Here is a 6,350-nt window from a genome sequence, read left to right on the forward strand (position 1 = left end):
ATGGATGCCTTAGTCTCAGTCCCACCTATCTACGGATCTGAAAACATGTAATTTAAAAGAGTGAGTATAACTATCAAGCCCGACTCTACAATATGTTTGCTTATTTGGGTACTTCGAAAATCGTTAAAGGACAGCAATGTACCAAATGGTACAATTAAGTTGAATTAGGCCTCGAACTAGTTCAAATAGAGATTTTAAGATGAAATTGAGAATTTTAAAACCTCAAAATGACTTAAAATGGTGATTCGGAGTTCGAGGACCGATTTGGAGTCAAATTGGAATTTTCATGATCTAGAGGCAAAATGGTCATTTTACCAACCAAGGTTAAAATTGGAATGTTGGAAGAAGTTTTTGATCAAGATTGACTATTTAGAACATAATTTGAGTTTGAGAAGTGAAAAATTTTAATTCTGACATTTTTTCGAGCATAGAGGTAAAATAGTCATTTTGCCACCCTAAGGGCAAAATTATAATTTTACACCACCCAACACTTGTCCAGTACATGGATTTTACCCAATATTATCATGGATAATTGAGAAAATTTAAGTGGTGGAGAGAGATTGCTTAATGGCTAAGTATGACACATGGACCAATGGAATGGTGACATGTGTCAAATTTATATCCATTTATTTTTTTGGCTTAAAAATCAGCATAAAAGCAGCCCATTTCTTTTCATATGGCAAGCCAAAGCAAGAACAAAGGAAGAAAAGAAGAACACAAACCCTAGGTGGAAAAATTCAAGGGAAAAGTGTGAAAATTCAAGTAATCAAGTAATCAAGCAATCAAAGGTAAAATTTCTTGATTTTGACTTGTGATCTACCTTTCCCATGCATTATTTTGCATTTTCCATGGTTGAATCACAAGATATCATGAAGGATTCATGGCTGACTGAATTTAGAGAGAGAAGATTTGATGATTTATTTGGTTAGATTTTGAGATATTTTAGTGTTTATAGTTGATCATGTTTGAAAGGAAAACAAGTAAGAAAAATCACATGTTCTTCATGGATTCTTCATTGGCTGAATTTTCCATGTAGAGTGTGGATGATGATTTTGATTTTATTTCAAGTGAATTGGTTAGGAAATGATGAATTATGGTGAGAAAACCAAGTAGAAAAAATCATAGTGTTGATGCACTCACCATGGCCGAAATTCTCAAAAAGAAATGTGAGGATGATTTTGCTTAATTTTATGTTATTTGAATTGTATTTAATGATTTGGAGTATTGGGAGAAAAATGGAGTTAATTGGAGTTGAATTGGACATATTGGCCAATTAATCGAGTGATGATCAAATTAGGCCAATATCGATTTAATTAGGGACCCAAATGAATTTGTGTAGAATACCGCGTTTAGACGGTAATCCGAACAATTTACATTCCATTTCATGCATCCATATAGTTTTATTACGATTTAGCACCAATGTGGTAAATTGCTTGATTGTGCATTATGTCTAGGTGGTGAATCCTCCGATAAGGGCAAAGAAATTATACCCGAGGATTGATAATCGGAGTACTCCAAAAATTTCACTCCTGAAATAGTGAGTACCCTTATCATCATCTTAATTATCTAAAGTATGTTTTATTCGATTTTGTGAATTTTATGGAAAATGAATTAAATGATTAATTTTTCAGTTTTATAAACAAAATGTGATTTAATCAAATGATTTCATAAAATTGTTTTAAAATTGAATGATGGTTTGAAAATAGAGTAATTGGAGACTGTTTTTGTGTGTTGTAAATTCATGATTCTAATTGATTGGCTTATGGCAATATTGGCATGAATGGTTGATTTGATAAATGTGTTGGAAATATATAAATTGTTGATTTGCCTTGAAAGGCTGTAAAATAAAATAAAATAATTACCATGTCATGCTATTGCAAATTTTATTATATGGTAGGTTTAACTTGCTGCAGTGGGCGGGTTTTCTATGGATCAGACTATTAGAGGGGCACGGAATCCCCTTTTATTTTACCTTGGTTGGAGAGGCGAGTAGGGTAACTCCCAAGGTATAACTTTAGAGTTCACTTCATGCCAAACCACCATGTGAGGGTGAACTTAGCCAATGCCAAGGAACGGCTATGTTTTCAAAATAAAAACATAATTTATGTGTACATGACTTTTTAACAGCCTTGACGGACTCGGTTAGGATAGCCCTCGGTCAAGGTATCCCTAATAACTGAGTATGATAATGATTTTTGGCACGAGACAAGTTTTTCAGGAAATCACAAGCCTCAATGATTATTTGGATGAAATAAATCTATTTTATCTTATTAAATCGAGTTTGAAATGCTATGAATTATTTTTATGCTAATCTATTTTATCTGTCTCCATTTACTCAGCTTTAGATATTTTAGATGATATTTGTTTACTCACTGGGATTATATAATCTCACCACCCTCCTTTCCACCCATTTCAGGATTAAGATAGTTTATAGATAGCTAATTTTATTGAGGACCACCATTGGATTTGCATCCTCTAAACTATAGGTTCACAATCTTTCTCACTTTTGGTTATTCGAGAGCCCACTTGTTACTATAAATTAAATCAAATACTCTGGCTTACTGTATTACAATATATATGAATTTATTTTGCTTTTACGCTGTAAAAATTTATTTTGCAGTGTTCTAAAAATATTGTTTTATGAGAAAATTGAATATTTTATTCAATATTTTTATTTTATTCTAATAGTCATAATTTCATTTTAAACGAATGTTTTAGACATCCAAATTTATTTTTGATTATGAAATATGTGTTTTGCACCCGTATACTACATTATTAGCTGGTTTCGAAATTTTCAAGAAAAAATGACTCAAATACCCCTGTGAGACAAAAATTATTTTTTTGTTGTTTTAAGTTAGAAATAGTTTAAAATCTTTTAGAACGTGATACTTAACAACTGTTGCTCATAGGGGAGGTGCGAAAACTGATATTAAAGCCTTGCGAGGTTCCGGTTGGCATTTTGGGTAATGAATGTCTATCGAGACGTCGCAACGATTGTCAAGGGCTCGAGAGGAGTACCGGGTCATGACAATAACTCAATGAGTAAACATAAGAAGGGAACAAGCAACGATAAGGAATATTTAGAAAACATGATGCACTTATGATAAACCATGCAATTTAGTCTAAGTTTTGGTTAAAACGCCTCATTCTAAACTTTGAATGTTTAATCCCTTAATTTTACAAGATCCATGATAAACCATGAAGTTGAATAGAATGAAAATTTTAGCAATGAGCAAGCAAGACAAGCAAATAGAGGGTTTTCTCGCAACAGCGAAGAGGCAATCTTAGTTTGCATATGCTTTAGTTTTTCAAGCATAACTCCCACTACAGAAGTTCAATTGATATGATTTTTAGGTCATTAGAAAGATAAGATATCAAGCCCAGCTCTATAATATATTTTCCATATTGTGTAGGTACTTGATAGAATGTCTGCATACTTGAATACCTAAGAAATCGTTAAAAGACGATATTGTACCTAATGGTACAATTAAGTTGATTTAAGTCTCGAACTAGTCCAAATAGAGATTTTAAGACGCATTCGAGAGTTATTGAACCTTAGAATGACTTAATATGGTGATTTGGAGTTCGGGGATTGATTTAGAGTTAAATTGGAATTTTCATAACGTAGGGGTAAAATGGTCATTTTGCCACCTGAGGGCAAAATTGGAATGGTGGATGAAATTTTGATCAAGTTTGACTATTGGAACACAATTTGAGCCTGAAAAGTGAAAAATTTTAATTCCGACATTTTTTCGAGCATAAGGGCAAAACGGTCATTTTAAGTGTCTATGAGGGCAAAATTAGAATTTTTGAAATTTTGTACCACCATGACACTTGTCAAGCCCTTGAATTTTACCTATTATACTTTAGATAATTGAGATATTTTATGTAGTGGTGGGAGAATGCTTAATTATTAAGTTTAAAAAATGGACCAATTAAAAGGTGACGCATGGCAAGTTTTAGTTATTTTAATATTTCCTTTAAAAAAAAACCAGCACACACCTTTCTTATTTCATTCTTCATGGTCGGCTAAGACAAGAACAAAGAGAAAAAAGAAGAGAACAAACCCTAGTGAGCAAAAATTCAAGGGAAAATTGGTGGATTTCAAAGAATTAAACAAGTAAAGGTAAAATTTCTTGATTTTAGCTTGTGATCTACCTTTCCTATGCATTCTTTTTCATTTTTCATGGTTGAGAATCAAGTTTGCATGAAGATACCTTTGCTGGCCGGATATGGGGGGAGGGGTTTTGATCTTGGATTTAGCTAGATTTCATGTTATTATAGCGTTTTTAGTTGTTTGGTGATGTTTAGCATGGAAAACAAGCAAGAAATTTCATGCCCTTCACCCACACCTATTGGTTGAATTTTTCAAGAGAGAAATTGGAAATGGACTTTGATGAATTTCATGCTATTTAGGTATTTTTAGTTGTTTTATGATGTAAAGTGTAAAAATCAAGTATGAAAAACCACATATTATTCATGAACCCTTCATGGCCAAATTTTTCCAAGTGAAAATGTTGAGGATGATTTTGCTATAATTCATGTTATCTAGCTTATATTTGATGATTTAGAGTATTGAAAGTGAAATGAATTTATTTGGAGTTGAATTGGATATTTTGGCCAATTAACCGGCGTATAGGTCAATACCATTTCAGCCCCATACACAATTGAACCTACGTAGAACACCATATTTAGATAATAATCCGAACATTTCACATCTCATTTCATGCATTCATATAAAGCCTAAATTAGTTTTATAACAGTTTAGCACAAATATAGTAAATTGCTTGTTGTGCATTATGTCTAGGTGGTGAAACTTCCGATAAGGGTAAGGAGATTGTACGCAAAGACCGAGATTAGGAGTACCTCGATTCTCGATATTATGAGTAACCTTATTATCATCTTAATTGTCTAAAGTAGTTTTTATTCGTTTTTGTGATTTTATAGAAAAATGAGTTTAAAAGGTAAATCCTTATGTTTTATAAGTAAAATGTGATTAAATGAAATGAGTTTTATAAATCATTTTGAAATTGAATGATGATTTTAGAAATTGAGTAATTGGAGACTGTTTGTTTGTGTTGTAAATTTACGGTTTGAATTGAATGGCTTATGGTGATATTGGCATGAATGGCTGAGTTGGAAATTGTGTTGAAATTGTATGAGCTGTTTGTTTTGCCTTAACAGGTTGGGTAGTAATATAATTGTCATGTCATGCTGTCAAAACTTTTATTGATTTGGTGGGATATCGATTAGCTTACTGCAGTGGGCGAGTTTTCGTGGACTAGCCTATTAGAGAGGGGCACGGTAAACCTGGTTATATTTTACCTCAGTACGAGAGGCACGGAGGGTATCTCCTGAGGTAAAGCTTTAGAGTTCACTACAGTCTAAACCACCACGTGAGAGTGAACTCAGCCAACGCCAAGGAACGGCTATGCTTTTAAACGAAAAAATGTGTTTTATGCGTATATGAACTTTTCTTTAACAGCCTTGGTGGACTTAGTTTGATGTCTCGGCCAAGGTATTCCCGAGAATGAGTTTTGACACGAGCCAAGTTTTTAAGAAATTCATAAGCCATGTTGATTATTTGAGTGAAATGAATTTATTTTATTTAGTTGAAATGAGTTTGAAACGTTATGAATCATAGTACGATAAACTATTTTAAGTTGTCTCCATTTACTCGACTTTAGATATTTTAGATGATGTTTGTTTACTCACTGAGTTTATATAAACTCACCACCTTCCTTTCCACTCATTCCAGGCTCAAGACAGTCAGTAAATAGCTGATTACGTCGAGGGTTATTATTGGACTCGCCTCCTCAGAAATTGTAGGTCCATAGCCTTTGTTACCTTTGGTCATTCGGGGACCCACACGTCATTGTAAATTAAATTACATACTCTGGTTATCTATGTTACCGTATATATGAATTTATTTTGCTTTTACGCTATAAAAATTATTCACATAGCGTTTTATAAATATTGTTTTATAAGAAAATAGAATATTTTATTCAATATTTTTATTTTATTCTATTAGCTACGATTTCACTTTAAATGAATGTTTTAGACATAAAAACTTGTTTTTAGTTATGAAATGTGTATTATCTCCCATGTGTTATATTTTCAGCAGGGTTCAAAATTTTTGGAAAAAAAATAACCAAAATGCCCCTATGAGACAGAAAATATTTTTTTATTTTTTTATTATTTCGATTTGGAAATAGCTTATAATCTTTTAAAATATGATGTTTAGTAATTATTGCTCACAGGGGAGGTGTGAAAACTAATATTAAGCCTTGCGAGGTTTCGGTTAGCATTTCGGGTAACAAATATCTATCGGGACATCGCGACTGTTGTCA

General features: G+C 32.6%; 1 long non-coding RNA gene across 1 annotated transcript; it reads left to right on the forward strand.

Moving 5' to 3' along the window:
* Positions 758-5,896, forward strand: LOC108662191. The gene is made up of 3 exons (XR_001927993.1): positions 758-788; positions 1,455-1,537; positions 5,759-5,896. It is a non-coding gene; the product is annotated as an uncharacterized LOC108662191 (long non-coding RNA).

This window comes from Theobroma cacao, chromosome 5 (assembly GCF_000208745.1).
Source record: "Theobroma cacao cultivar B97-61/B2 chromosome 5, Criollo_cocoa_genome_V2, whole genome shotgun sequence".
Lineage (NCBI taxonomy): Eukaryota > Viridiplantae > Streptophyta > Magnoliopsida > Malvales > Malvaceae > Theobroma > Theobroma cacao.